Source organism: Myodes glareolus, chromosome 16 (assembly GCF_982192425.1).
Source record: "Myodes glareolus chromosome 16, mMyoGla1.1, whole genome shotgun sequence".
NCBI lineage: Eukaryota > Metazoa > Chordata > Mammalia > Rodentia > Cricetidae > Myodes > Myodes glareolus.
The window spans coordinates 20413089-20428556 of record NC_142041.1 but is presented as its reverse complement, the minus strand read 5'-3'; the positions used below and the strand labels follow the sequence as shown (position 1 = coordinate 20428556).

At 48.5% G+C, this 15468-nt stretch overlaps 2 long non-coding RNA genes and 1 pseudogene across 2 annotated transcripts; 2 read left to right on the top strand and 1 right to left on the bottom strand.

Annotated features, from left to right (window-relative positions):
- Positions 1-847: 847 nt before the first annotated feature.
- On the top strand, positions 848-3632 carry LOC146891415 (uncharacterized). Its single transcript, XR_014997437.2, has 2 exons — positions 848-1089; positions 2113-3632. It is a non-coding gene; the product is annotated as an uncharacterized LOC146891415 (long non-coding RNA).
- A 3403-nt stretch (positions 3633-7035) lies between these two features.
- LOC146891414 (uncharacterized) lies at positions 7036-14035 on the top strand. Its single transcript, XR_015735093.1, has 2 exons — positions 7036-8455; positions 13855-14035. It is a non-coding gene; the product is annotated as an uncharacterized LOC146891414 (long non-coding RNA).
- On the bottom strand, positions 10745-11293 carry LOC125391298 (protein BEX2-like; annotated as a pseudogene).
- Positions 14036-15468: the final 1433 nt, after the last annotated feature.

The following is a 15468-nucleotide window of genomic DNA, read 5'->3' as shown; positions in this document are numbered from 1 at the left end:
CAGTGTTGCTAGATAAGACCCATTTGGCGGGTGTAGGACTGTATGCAGTGTGTCTTTGACATGGAAGGAGTCTCAAGAAACATTGGCCCAAGTAATAGGGGGAATGGGATGACAGAAGATTCTTGAGCAAGAGGACCTACAGCCTGCCTCTGAAGTGTCCTGAGGAAGTGCAAAGTGGGATTCCATGAGGACAGCTACTTGGTTCCCACAGAAGGCTGGAAGTATCTGTGGGTGAAGGCACAGCTGGAATCTCCCAAGGGGCTCTATAGATAGAACAAGCCAAGGCCAGAGGGATCAAACTGCATCCAACCATAGTCATGGACACACTTTTCTATTGTTGTGCTAAATTACCATGGCTGGGTGTCTTATAGAGGAAAGAGTTTATCCGGATTTATGGGTTCAGATGGGTAAGAGTCTATCATGGCGGGAGGCATGGCAGCATACAAGCATGGCAGTAAAGCAGGGAACTGAGAGATGACAGCACCCTCAATTCTGAGCTTGAAGCAGAGCCTGAACCGGGGGTGGAGAAAGGCTATCATCTCTCAAGCTCCACCCCCCAGTGGTACACTTCCTTCAGCAATGCCACCCCACCTCCCCACAGAGTGCTGTTAACTGAGGACCAAGGATTCAGCTTCCTGAGTCCATGGGAGTCAGATCTCATTCAAACCAACACAATCTGTTTGGCTCAGAATTGCCTCCAAGTACTTTTTTGATGGAAGCGTCGACTATCCAACTGCTGTGTCAGGGTGTGATTTATGGTGACCTGGCATTTATGAGGTGCCAGGTGCCACACAGGGCGCTTAGCGTCAATATCTTTTCAGCTGTGACTACAACTCTGTAGAGAACATTGGTGCTCTCCCCACTCCATATATGTAGACATAAAGTAGGCACACCTGATGCCCGAGGTGGCCCGATCTGTTATGAGAAGCCAGGACTGAGTTCACCTTTCCAATAGCAGAATCAGGGGCTTTCTGTTTTAGGAATTACCTCGATTATTGATTGATGTGGAAGGGTCGAGTCCATGGTGAGTGGTGCCATCTCTAGGAAGTCCGTGCTGCGTGTTCAAGAAAGCTCACAGAAAACAATCTGGTAAGCAGCATTTCTCGTTGGTCCCAGGGTCCAGGTTCCTGCCTGACATGGAAGTATAAGATAAAATAAACCCTTTCTTCACCGAGTTGCTTTGGCTGTGGTCTTTATCACAACAACTGAAAGCAAACTTGAACACTTGTGGGCCTTTGACAACCTCTCAATCGCAGCATCTGCTGGTGTCAGCTGCTGGGGAGACTATAACCAAATGATTCTTGGAGCCTTCCACTCAAACAGAGCTCTGCCCGTGGCTGGGCATCACTCTGAGCTGTTGGCTAGGCGAGGCAATATTCCAGGAAGCATGATGCTTCCAGAAAATCCACGGGTAAGATTTTTCACCTCGGGAGCCCCACTGTCTTTGAAGTGCTGTGGGCAGTTGCCAACTGAGGGCGAAATAAAATAGTTCTGATTTCATCTGAACTTCAGATGTGTAGTGGGGAAGGCCACTGAGCGATTGCATCATAGCATGCGAGAGAGACGGCATGGTTCAAAAGGCAAGAGCCCAGCTTTGCACATCTGCAAACCTCAGTTCAGCTCTCATCTTTTTGATAGTCTCTCCATGGAGCCCCAGCTGACCTGGAACTTGCTTTGCCGACTGGGCTGGTCTCGAACTTTTGGCAATCTTGCTGTCTCCATCTCCATGTGCTGAGGTTACGCGCAGGTGCTCTTCTGCCTGGCTCCTGTTCTTGAATCTGAATAGCTTTGTTAGCTCTGAGTCCTTGGGCAAGTTGCTTGCCTTCTCTGAGCCCCAGCCTCCTTGGTCGGACAATAAAGAGAATATATCCATCTTCTGAGACTGTAGGTAAAGGATTTAGATTAACACCTGGATTGTGGGACTTGAATCCACATTTCCATCTCGGTTTTGGGTCCCATCTTTCTGAGTCCCCCGTTTTGCTGAAAAGCTAGGGGGTGGTTTCCAAACCCAGGGCAAGGGGCTGCTTTCCCTGGGCCATTGGTGTATGACTTTCCTCATGCTGGTCTGTTTCCACGAGGCTCTGAACGTTCTTTTTCTTTTATCAACTCAAGGTTTGTCCCTGTGACATTGTCCAAGCTAACCTATAGCTGAAGAAACCCTGGCTTCAGGAGTGTTGGTTCAGATCTCAGCTTCTCCAGGATGAAGACGGAATAGCTGTGTGCTTGGATTGGGGACCTCTGCTTGGGTCTAGAGAAATAGTGTTGTCCAGAGAACAGTCTTCAGGGCAACATTACTTCGCCCCAGAAAGTGGATAATCCTTTGTTCAACTGTCTTGAAACTTATCCTCAGTAATGACCATTTCCTCCATGAAGCCTACCAGGGTCTGGGAATCAGAAACAACCCATCCCCCTTGGCCAATGAGGAACTACCAAGGAAGAAAGAGGGTACCTAGGCCTTCTGTCCTCATTCACTGTCTGTTTTCTCCTGACTGATGCAAGGGACCATTTGCATAGGATCTACATCTTATTCAAACTGCAGCTCCATTGCTAGCTGACTGAGTCCATGAAGGAGTAAGCGATGGCCATCAGTATTGGGTGGTCTAGGGTAGAGCATCTAAAGTTTGAATTGCTTTTTAACAGAAAAGGTGTGTGTGGATGCGTGTGTGTGCACACGCATGTGGGCCGTGCATGTGTCTATGTGTGTGTAGGTGTGGTTAGTAAATTGCTACAGTATCAACTTAGGAAAAATGGAATGCAGTGAGCTGGATTTGAGAATTTGCTGCGTGTTAAGCACTGCACTCGGTGTCTAGTTTAGCACACGTTGTCTTGACGCTGTGCTTATACTATGATTACAACTATTATTGTGTCTACCTTTCAGGTGGGTAAGCATGGCTGAAGTTCAACACTTGCCCAAGGCCCCTACTGCGTGTGCTTTAGGGCTGAGCTTTGGGTTAATGCCATCTAAGTCCTGAGTCAGAGTGCTTGTCCCTGGCAGTGGATTTGTCTGCCTGAACCTTCTCAAGGGTTAACTCTTGCCTTGAGCCAGAAGACCTGGCAGATTCCTGGCAGAGTCAACCAACAGCCATGCCGGTGGAGGTTTGGCAAGGATTCTCCTTCCCATTTGTTGGCAGGGCTTACCTATAAAAGACAGCCATTGGTGGCAGGCAGGGGAGAGTCCAGTGTACGGAGAGCTAGTCAAGGGATTTCCACTGTTATTAACAACTGAGTGATGTCTTTCCTGAAAGGCACTCCACCTGCACTCCGAGAAAAAGGTGGCAGCAGAGTGATGTTTGCACACAGGCCAGGCATTGGCCGCGTCTGGTGGGGAGGGGACACGGGGATGGGGGCTGTAGCTGTGTGTGTTTCTGAACTCGTGGCTCTGACATCTGCAGCTCTGACCGATGCAGGCTGTACCAGTGTGGTCACCGGGTCCAGAGCTGCCAAATGCTTCTTCTCAAAGCCCTGGCTGCTCACCCATTTTCTGCTGTTGTGTTCTGAGCAAGTGTTTCCCAAAACTATTTCCTAACCATACCAAGGGGCTGGGAGAGAAAAGAAAAGAAAACAGATCAAGATTGTAGAATGTACTGGCAAGAAAAGAGGGAAACAAAATAAAGCCACTGCTGTTACCTCCACTCTCATCCTAGCCAGCTGTGACTCTGGGCTCTTCATCAGTTGATCACAGTAAGGCTTTTTTTTTTTTTTTTTAGGGGTATGTTGTTTTGATTGGCAGGTCCTCATAGCCCAAACTACCCGTGAACTTCATCATGTGTCAGAATGATTCTGGGCTCCCAACCTCACCTCCCACATGCTGGGATTTCTAGTCAGAGCTACCGAGATGATAACAAAAGTGACCTTTGTTTTCATCTGGCTGAAGGGTTACTCTTCATCCCCACTGTAAGTCGGGGGACACAAAGGTGTAGGCACTGTGTACCATGAGAAGATTTGGCCATAGGTGTCCCCTGAGAGGATGCTGGCAACATGTGCACTCTTCATGGTGATTGAAGTCCTCTGTGTATTCAGCTGAGACCTGCTGAGAGCAGTCACTTCTCACACCACTGTGAGTTGGATGGACAGTGCCGTCACATCTGGATAGCTGCCCTCAGCTTCTCCCTAGGAGTGGGGCTTACGCCTGGAGCTAGGTCAGCTTTATTCAGCATCCACTACTCTCCTATAGATGTCCATTCTTTTTGTGTTTTGTTTTAGAATACATATAATAAAAAGTCTCCATTTCACATGTATTAACAGATCATGAGCTGGTGTGAGCTCAGTTGGTAGAGTATTTGTGTTGCATGCACAAAGACCTAGGTTTGGTCCCCAGAAGCACATAAAGTGGGCATGGGAGGACATGCCAGATGTCTTAGGGCTCAGGAGGCAGAGGCAGGAGGATGACAAGTTCAGAGTTATCCTTGGCTGCAAAGTGAATTTTTGAGATACAATCTCAAAAAATAAAAAAAGTCGTACAATCAGCTTTGGCATATGGGTGTGTATAACACATAGCACACATGCAAGTTCTATTGTTTCTATAACAATGAATATAACTTATGGTTGTATCATTTGAATTATATAACACACACACACACACACACATACACACACAACTTTTCCAAGAGACTAGAGACGTCTTTGTATTTATATCAGCTAAATGTCTCTCTGTACCACTATATTTGTAATTAGAATATAGATTTCTATTTCTAATAGAGAAAGCATGAGTTCTAATGTACGCTTGGTTTCTAGTTACAGGAAACACTGTACGAAAAAAGGCTTTCTCTTTACTTAGCACCCACTTTCCAGCGGTTTGGGATACTCAGAGCTGCCTGTCAATCCTAGCAGGACTGTGCCCCCAATGAAACATGTAAGGAGTTCACAGCCCCTTGTAAAAGCTCTCACTAGCCTTGGACTTGGGTGGTGCTGAAAGTCTTCCTATAGCAACTGCTCCCTTTTCTTGCTCCTTTGACCTCCACATAAGGACCGCTTTGTTTTTATTCTTCCTTTTTTTCCCCCCTTATGATATTTCAACACGGACTCTCCAAATTTTTAATCGAATGAGAATTTTGGTGTGCAGTTCAAGAGAAATTCAGTCCGTATGTTTCAGATTCACTTACAGTTACATCATCAGAAGGCATTTTGCAATCACAGCTTGGCAGCCAGGAGCCTTTTGACTCGACTTGAAGTCAAGCTGCATTGGACCAGAGGAACACAGCACTGTGGACACCCCAGGAAGGCCAGTTGGCATCTGCAGAGGCAGCAGCAGCAGGGACACAGCAGGGAGGTGTGGCAGGGGAGGGTCTGCCACTGACCACCTGACCTGGTACTCAAGTGCCATCTATGTGGAGTGGACTCCGTGTCTCTATCTATGAGCTGGGGGGTATAACTCACTCTATCTGGCCTTTCTGTGCTCAACTCCCTGATCTTGAATACGAGGAGGCCAGCAATAGGCTACCTAGAGAAGGCGACATGCAGCCCAGGGCGAGTTCTGCAACTCCCTTACTGTCAGTATGATTGCTAGCTAGGTGACGACCTGTAAACTATGGAATAGGTTTGGTGGCACACATCCACAATCTCAGTACCTGGAGGGCCGCAGCGGGAACACTGAGGGTTCAAGGCCAGCCTAGGCTTTATAGTAAGACTCTGCCCGGAAAAGGGTGGGGACATGGCTCAGTGGTAGAACACCTGCCTAGCATGTATGGGGCCTAGGTTCAAGTTAAAGGAAAGGAAAGAAAATTGCCAGTATCAGTGTAGTAGTCATGGTTTATACAGTTTCAATTCCCTGTGTTGAGTTATGGTTGAAAAAATATTAAAAGGAAAATTCTGGAAGTAAATCGCTCATCAATTTTATGTAACTTCCATTATACATACTGCTATATTTGCTCATTTTATTACTTGTAGTTGTTAGTCTCTTACTATGACTACTTTGTAAGCTAAACTCTGTCATGGGTTTATCTGTCTATCATCTGTTCCCAATAATAAACATATGCATAAAAATCACAGTACGTTAGGATGGGGCTCTCTCTGCAGTTCTAGGCAGACCCTGGGGATCTGGGAACATAGCCTCTCCTGGGGAGGGGAGTTCTATAGTCAGAACACTGTGTACAGGGGTACTAGGTGCTCCTCACAGCCTCAGAGGGACCCAGTCACCACTCTGTCCCCCTTTTCAGCCTTGTTAGTGCCTCAGATACTCTGCACAACTGCCCTTCTCCCCTTCCCTTCCCAGGGGCACCACGTCCCTCTGTTCTCTCTCCACACTCTCTCTGGGCAGGTGTATTCTTTTTATTAGAGTTAGCACTGGATTTCTGGCCTCCACATTGGCCCTGAACTTTAGGCCCACAATCCACATTCACATGGGAGTCATCCAGTGCCTCCTCTCCAAAATCCCATAGTTGTGTTGTGCTCCCCATTCCCCTCCCCACCTCCTGGTTCCAGCAAGTGCTCCTTCCTGTTCTAGTCTTTGTCGCAGCTAATGGCCACTACCCACCTGGCCATATGAACCACGGCTCTCAGCTCGATTATTCTCCCTCTTTATTTCTTGAATAACCCACATGCAGGTGGTATGAGCTCTAGAGACCAGGCTGTAAGAATGCCCTTCCTCTGGCTGAAGTCATCTAAAGGATCACCACCAATTGATTGCTCAGCTCCTACCCACTGCCTATTCCAAGCTGCCGAAGTGCCTCCATTTCTTTTCCTTGGCACAGCCCATCAGTGAAAAGACCCCAGGTTGTTGATGCTCTAAGAGCCTGGGTGTCCTGGAACAACTTCCCAATTATACCAGTCTACACTGATTGTCTGATTCATAAATTCAGGGTGCTGAGGGCATAAAAGAATAGGGGCGCCTTTCTGTGCTACCTATGGAAGAATCAACGGGGCCTGTTCTGACTAGCCAGGCAAGTTCAAGGAGACATGGTGGCCTGACTGGGGGAAGGGACTGTATTCAGGACATTTTTGAAGGGCAGAAAGCCAGCTTGGGGTATGCAACGTAGGTGTGTGTATGTGTGTGTGTGTGTGTGTGTGTGTGTGTGTGTGTGAATGTGAAGGGCAGAGGTTAGTTAACCTTGGTGTCATTCCATGGGCACTATTCATTCTGTGTTTTGAGACAAGGTTTCTTCCTTGGACCAGCATTTCACCAGTTAGGTCAGACTGGCTGGCCAGGAAGCCCAAATGACCCGTGTGTCCTGTGTGTCTCTGCTTTTCCAGTATTGGAATTACAAGTGTGTCCCATCATGGCAAGCAGTTTATTCCCTGAACAGTCTTCTCCATATTCAAGGTAGGTAGGCAGACTTTAAAAAACAAACAAACAAACAAACAAACAAACCCTGCTAGGTCCTCTCTCGCCATGACTTGGGCAACTGTAAGTACATCTGAGTCTTGTGAAAGGTCTCAGGGAAGCTGGGGGTTTAACCACAGAAGTAGACACCAGAACCCTCAATATTTTGGCACCAAGAAGAAAGGGACCGACATTGGCTAAGTGTCTTCCATTAGCCTAGCTCTGTGTCAGAGGCACCCAAATGCAGTGGGAACTTGATTGTTCTCCTAGGAAGTGACGGCCATGAACAGTGTGTGACTCTGATCTCTGAGTTCCGGACAGATCTTTGTGGGCTCTTCTGAGAGGAGCACCCAAGCAGGCCACACATGGCTGGATCGGGGAAAACTTAACCGCGTGAGAAGGAAGGCCTTGTGAGGAAATGATCTGGATGTCTCCCACATCTGTGATGGTAATCTCACCTTGTTCTTGCTAACTCAGCTGTCTCTGAGATGCTCTAGACACCGAGCTTCTGTTGTCTGTGCAAGCTGCAGAAGGATGGGAGGAAAGGGTCATGAACTTGACCTGGGTTGGGACTGGGAGCGTTTGCAATAGATTTCAGATCATGAATAGGAGTTTTCTGGTGGGAGTGGGGCTGAGGAAAGCACACATCGCAAAGGCAATATGTATGTGTGTTTAAAAGCTTGTCTGTAGCTACAGCATGACTGGCTTCTGGGAGGAAGCAGGACTCGAGAGAGCCCCTAAAAGGCTAGAAGCTGAGAAATCCCAGAGCTACCTTTATAATGAGGAGAGGGCAGGGGAAGGAGACTCTTTTCCTGTTGTAGGCCCAAGCTGACTTGAACCCAAGCCCCTGCGCCCTACCATTTTGTTTTCTCCTTGACTGGCAAAAGTGAGCATATCTCTAGTTCGGAAGCTGTTCTGAGAATGCACAGCACTAAAACCCAAACAGAAAGCTGGGAATTGCAAAAAGAGGCATGCCCAGGCAGAGACCTAGCTCCCGAGGGGCGGGTGGACAGGAGGGCTGACAGGAAGTCAGCTCAGACCTCTCTCCGTGCTGCTTCTCCTCTGGGGGGAACTGGGGTGTGCGTCTTGTAGCAAATATTTGTCACCAGAGGGAAATCTTGGCTGGCCTCCGGATCGCAGATAATTAAGAGATATGATTTATCACTGGTGATGTTTCCAGGCCTGGACAGAGCATGAGTAAGTGTTTTCCAAGCTGCTTGGCCTTATGCTTAACCGCGCTGCTGGGGAAGGCTCTCTTGCATGCCAGGGCTCTGGGGCTGTTCAGACTGAGATGCCCCAGGGTCTGGGAGAGCCGGTGGTGCTTTCCATTAGAGCTCCCTGGGCTGCCAGTCCTGCCTGGCTACAGGAAGGTAGCCTGGCAGAACCAGGAGAACCAGGCAGCCTTGGGAGGAATTCCCACATGGATAGCACTGGGCAACTCACCTGACTTAACTGATTTGCTCCAGTTTCGTAGTGTGTGGAATTAACAGAGAAGTTAAAAAATGAAGCAACGTTGACTCCCCAGGGACTATTTAGGGATGTCTGGAAGGACTGTTTGGTGACCACAACGTTGAGAAGGCTGCGGAGTGTGAAGCAGTCAGTGCTGCTACTGCTGCGCACTGCACGTGAGCAAGATGTACCCCTGCCAGTCCTTGGCTCGTGGGTCCCCAGGGCTGAGACTGAGAAATCCTGAGTCACAGTAATGACAGAGAGTAGTTGGGAGCATAAACAAGAACATACAGCTGTATTGTATGCTGGACGCTAAGTGGACCCTGTGATAACGGTCATTATGACAGTGACTGCTAAAGTCGCCTTTTCCCGCCTCCTCCTCCTCCTCCTCTTTCTTCTTCTTCTTCTTCTTCTTCTTCTTCTTCTTCTTCTTCTTCTTCTTCTTCTTCTTCTTCTTCTTCTTCTTCTTCTTCTTCTTCTTCTCATCCTCCTCCTCTTTCTTCTTCTTCTTCTTCTTCTTCTTCTTCTTCTTCTTCTTCTTCTTCTTCTTCTTCTTCTCTTCCTCCTCCTCCTCCTCCTTCTCCTCCTTCTTCCCCTCCTTCTGCTTCTCCTTCTTCTTCTTTTTCTTTTTGAAAGGCCACCAGGCTGAGGTAGATCTGGAGGAAAAAGGCAACCTGAATACATAGGGACAAGCTAGACCTCGCCCTCTAAAGAGTTCCTCTCTCCTGCCCCCCTTTTCTTATCCTCAGCTTCTCTGTTCATCATTTATTGAACACATGCTAAGAGATAGAGATCAGAACTGTGGAACTGAAGAGAAGGGTAACTTTTATATCTTCGTGGAGATTCCATACCAGGGAATGCTCCACAAATAGATCATGCTATTCAATTGGTTTTTTTAAAAATCCCATAGGAAAAGCCCAAATAGAATACATAGAGAAGACAAGTTGCTATGTGCAGTCACAGCAGTTGAAAATGGCTCCCCTGAGACATGCAGGCTGTGAGGTCAGCATCCTACCCTACCTTCCAGTAATCCCTTCCAGTGGATGACCAGAGTCCTTCCCAGACGACCGGTTTGGGTTGGCCTGAGGCGAGGGGCCCTGGGCCAATGCCTAGGTGTGGAGCTGAGTATCAGCTCACTCAGGGACTAACACAGCTTGTGGGCCTGTTCTGCAGCTGTCCACAGGGGTGTTTGCAGAAGGAAGGGGGTTGCTGATTAGGCCTCATGTGCCTGGCCCTGGATTGAAGGGAATCTGGCTAGATGCCTAGGGCAAGCTGTTCACTCTTGTTCTTTCTGAAGAGATGGGGTGGGGGTATTTGTACTCCACCCCAGAGCCCTGGCAGGTTCAGGGTTGCCTGTCACTGCAAAGGCAAAGCCAGCTTCCAATTCAGAAGTGGGTCTGCAAGTGAGCTTTGGACATGGTTGGTGAACACACACACACACACACACACAAAGAGAGAGAGAGAGAGACAGAGACAGAGACAGAGAGAGATACTATGGCTCCCTTTTTCATCAGTTTCTAGGTTTTCCCCTCAATGTCTCCTGCCACGGCAGGAGGCACCCCTCAAGAAAATGGAGTTAATAAGATTAGGTGTTCATAGGCCAAAGGAGATAGGCATAAGAGAGGTCAGGTGGCCAGAGCTACCTGAATTTTATCCACAAGTCTCCCCCTGCCCCCTGCCCATGCCACTAAACAATGGTTTGGTCTTAGAAGGGTCACAGTTCTCTTGTTCACGTGGTGTCTGCATGCCCAGTATAGGTCTCTATAACCAGAAGCAATATATTATAGTTTGAATGTGTTCCTCCAAAGCTCCTGGGATGCAGCTTGAATTACTCAGTGTGGCAGTACTGGAACTATTGGGGGCATTCTTTTTTTTTGCCTTTTTAATCTGCTTTATTAACTCACAATATGTAATGCACATCTTTTCATGCAACTGATAAATTCTGCTAACAAAAGAATTACAGACTGAGTCAAGAACACAAGTTGCAAGTAGAAGCTGACACAGGAAAAGATCCACAGGAAAGAAGCACCCCCAAAATTTTACAACTGGACATCACAAACATTAAATTTTGGAAGCAGGGGTCCCCGTATTATCTTTAGAGGAAACCAGGATTCAGGGCATAAGGCAAAACTCATCATGATGGTCATGGTGCCGGGGTCAGTGCTAACAGCCCGCAGAGTATGGCTCAGCTGCCTTTCCCTCAACTTCTCCATGAGATGTCTCACATCCTCCCCAAACCGTTCCCTGTTCTCCTCTCTCATCCTTGCCTGGGGTTCTCCAACCCTATGCATCAGGTCCCATCTATAGTGCACGATGGGCTGCCTAACGCGGAAGCGCCTGCTATTTCCTCGAGGCGCAGAGTATTCGGCTTCAAGAGGCAGGACCACAGGCTGCTCCCTTTTCCTTGCACCCTGCGGCTTTTCTTCCTTTTCCTCCTTTCTCTGATGGTCATTTTTCATGTTGAGATTTTTTTTCCTCCTTGTTCTTTGGACTCCATTATTCCTGGGCCTATCCTTGGCTTCTCCTGGGGGGCGATGCTTACCACCAGGTGCGCTGCGAAGCTGGACTCCTGGGACCTGCTCCTCCTGCTCCGGACCGGCGCTCTGTGCCAGCAGAGACCGGGAACAGGTGCCTCAGTGAGTTGGGGGGCATTCTTTTATCCAGAAGGGACCCCGACCTTTCTCCAGGGAAGGGGTTAACTCCCCCAGGAGTCAGTGCCGTTTTCCCAATGGCTCCTTTCTGTATCCACAACTTCAGCGCTGTGAGAAGCCTTCAACAGGTGACGTGGCCTGATCTTGGAGTTCCAAGGCTTGAGAAACTGTGAACACGATAAATGTCCTTTAAAAGCTGCTGAGTCTCAGGTACTCTGTCACGTGGCAGAAAATGGATGGAGATAGATGGAAGGAACAGTTGGGGACTATATATTCAGGGCCTTACATACAATGGCTGTAGGAGAAAAAGCGAGTGGCCCGCAAGCACCTTTTGGATGGGATTGGGTGGCTAAGATTAAGGGAGTTTGAGGGGATGGGGCTAAGAGGTAGAGCTGGTCTAGAATCAGGCCCAAGACAGAGACATTTCTTTTCCTTGAACCATTGCAAGCAACAGCCAAGCCTGAGATTTACAGGAGAGCCATCTCAGATTCCCAAGGGAAAGGAGCCATAATGAGTTTTGGATAGCCAGCGAATGGAGAGGTGAGGCCAACTCCTGGCTCTATGTCTCCGCTCAGAGCTTCTGGTTAAAGGTTTCTCCTTCCTCTGCTGTACCAGTTCATGCAGCCTCCGACTCAGGAATCTCAATGGTCTCCCAGCCCAGCCCCTCCCATGTCCTCACCATCACTTTGAGTTTGCGGCCCAGCACATGCCAGACACCTCTTGTGGGAAGATGTTCTCTTCCACATCCCAGTCCAGAGGGGGCAAAAGATCGATTGACCTGCGGGCCCTACCTGTCCTTTAGACTTCACTTAGTCAACCGAGTGTCTGAATATTGAAAAAAAAAACAAAGCTTCAACTTCTCAAAATCAGGTTCTGTACTCAGAAATGGACTCATCTGGCTTATACTTAAATGGAAAACTCTGGGCACTCTGGCTCCACGTGGTTTAATAGCAAGAATGGTGAGAGCCTATAGCATCCTTCAGTTTTCTGTCCCTTCTGCCCCTGCATGGAGCCCACCCGGCTTTCCTTATTTGTGTTGCCTGTCTCTGGTGCTTGTTTTGCAAATGGGCTGTCACTGGGCCCTCTTGTTCACAGCCTGCACTTACCACTGTGTAGTCAGCCCCTGACCTGAGCCTCGACTCTCTCATCTATTAATTGAGAATCCTGACCCTCACCTCTTGGACTTGTGAGATCTAAGCACAATTCTATGACCCCAGTGCCAGTGGTGATGTAGAAATACACGCTGGGGAAATGGGGATTGTGTCTTACTCCCTGTGGCCCTGGATCTTTTGCCCCTTCTCTGTGGTCTTCCTGACTTTGGAGAGGAAGGGATTATCCAAGCCTTGTGGTGCTGAAGGCATGACCACATTGACGCCATGCCCTCTGCCTCTTCTCTGCTGGTTGTGGGTGTGTGTACACTTCCTGTTACAGCCCACTGCCCCTTTCCAACTGTCTTCCTGTTCAACAAGGAGAGCCATGGATTCCGTGCCTGCTGTGCTGCTGGGCAGCTCATTGTGGATGAGTCTGGGAGCTGAAGGATTGCTGGCTCGATGCCCTTTGGTTCCCTGTTCTGAAGGACCAGAAATGCCACGGGAAAGAGCCTCTGAAGTTAGACAAGTGTGGTTGTAGTCCCACCTCTGTAGCTCTCCTTTCCTGGAAGCAAGCCCTCTCTGAGCCTCAGTTTACCTATAAAGCAAAGCTAAGGACACCTTTTTCAGGTTGAAGTATGGGAATTAGATGAGCTGCTAATTAGGACAGATCACAAACACCTCCCTCATCGGCTTTCCCAGGAGCCCGATAAACTGCTTGTTATTAGGTGTTGTCAAAGCACCAGAGGACCTACTGAGTGCTATCGGGTCCCATCGGGATCCAAGTGGCATCTTCCCTGGGTGCTTGTAGTTGTGGCTCGGCATTTTATTCTGCACTGTTTTTCTTCTCAGGCAACGAGGACTTTAGATGAAACCTTGCCTCTGCTGGATGGGAGCAGGATAGCCCTGGGAGGCATGCGACAGACTAATACCTAGTTTACCTGGAAGCTTCTCACCACCCATGCTCCTGTTCTGAGAACAATCACGGCTTCTTAAGAACCCTGGCTGTGGTCCAAAGCCAGTTCCACCTTCCCTGCAGGCCAGCGAAGTGGGAAAGACACTAACAGCTCGGCCTTGGACACGTTTATACCTGGCCACTTGTCAGTGACTGGCTGGGGCACCAGGGTGCCTGCCGGGAAATAGTCTGGTGGCAGACAAGGGCCGGAACTTTGAAGAGGCAAGGCCTCAGAGTTTTAGGAAGTCCCTGGACAAGGACCAGTATGTTCTGCAAAGTATTTTGCATTTGAAAATTTCTCTTTGTTCAAAAACCATGTGCTTGGGGGTGGGGAGGCTGAGGATGTCGTTCAGTGTTAGAGCACAGTTTAGCATGCATAAGGCCTAGCAGCTTCCTCCCTGGGCCAGATCCGCAAGACAACATAAACAAAAATAATTTGTTTCTCCTCGACAGCTCTTTATTTCTCAACGCTGGGACTCAGAAAGAAGAACCACGTGGGTCTGAACTCAGCGTGGGGCCTGAGGACTTTGGGAGTGTGTGGCAAGGATGGAGAAGAGGCTGCTTGTTGCTCTGACAGAACCCCAAATGTCAGCAGCTTTTCTATGACTATTCATAAGAATAATGATGAGCGTAACATCGTCTGTTGTGTGCTTTCTGTATGCTGGCAACACATTAATCTTTTTATATGCATTGTTCCTTTCATTCACGCAGCCGTCAGGGACATGTGGCCATTTTCTAGGTGAGAACACTAAAGACCTCAGGGGTTCGAGTTACAAAACAACAGAGTCGGACATGCTTAGCCCTTGGACCATAGCTGCTTGACGTGACAAGGGACAAAAACCACCGCTAACTTCTCTTCTGGGCTCACGGTGTTAGTTACTTTTCTCAGCGCCCTGACCAAACACCCGGCAAGAGCAACAGAAGAGGAGAAAGGTGTTTTGCCTTGGGGTTCCAGAGGGCACGGTCTATCACAGGACGAATGCTGTGGTGGAGGTCATGGCCGCAGGAGTGTGCAAACGGGACTCCTCATGTCCATAACAGTCAGAGAACAACACTTCTTCCCTCCTTTGGATTCAGTCTGGGCCTCTGACTCATGGGATGGTGCTGCCTCCATTCAGAGTGTGTCCTCCCTCCTCAGCTACATCTCTCTGGAATCCCTCTCACATACATACCCAGAGTTGTGTCTCCTAGGTTATTCCAAAGCCTGTTGAGCTGACAGTGAAGACCAGTTGTCACAATTGTGTGCCAGAGATTGATTGTTTACCACAGTATGATTGTGTACCACTGAACAATTGTGTACCACAGGACAGTTGTGCACCACAGAGCGACTGTGTACCACAGAATGGCTGTGTGTCACAGAACGATTGTGCACCACAGACCAATGGTTTATACACGGCTTGCATGTATGACCCATGGTGGTGTCACCTAGTGATGGGGCGGCAACCTTAGTTTGTGTGAGTGATTTCTTGTGTATGCACGAGACAAGAGCCTAGTAGTGCATTTTTGAGAGCAGTCTCCTGTCTCTACATGATATACAACTGTAAAGCGATTTGCCCAGATCTTACAGAGGCGCACTTTACGGCATTGGGACCCCACTTACTGTGATTTCTAAAACCCACAGACAACGTTTGGGATGCAAATCAAATCACGTTAGTTATTTCTTGCTGTAAGGGCTGCAGTGAGTCCTATTTGCTGGGGTCAAAAAACAGAACTCTTAGAGTAGCCCCCAAGACCTCCACAATCCAGGGTTCATGCTGTTTTTATTCCTATTGTCTCTGCCCCAAGGCCACATCCCAGCTCCATACAAAGAGTGATCTTATGTTTAGAGTCCCTACAGCAGGTTTCTTTGGTTTCCTGAATATTGTGATGACCTGCCTTAGCATCTACTCTCTCAACCCCCTCCAACACACACACACACACACACACACACACACACACACACACACACACGGCTGAGAACAGAGCTCCTCCAGGGCAGAGGAAGATTGAGTCATAATTACTGTTCACCCTGATCCCAACACAGAGCCTGTCACAGAGATGCATCCTTCCTATATAGAGTGGAGACAC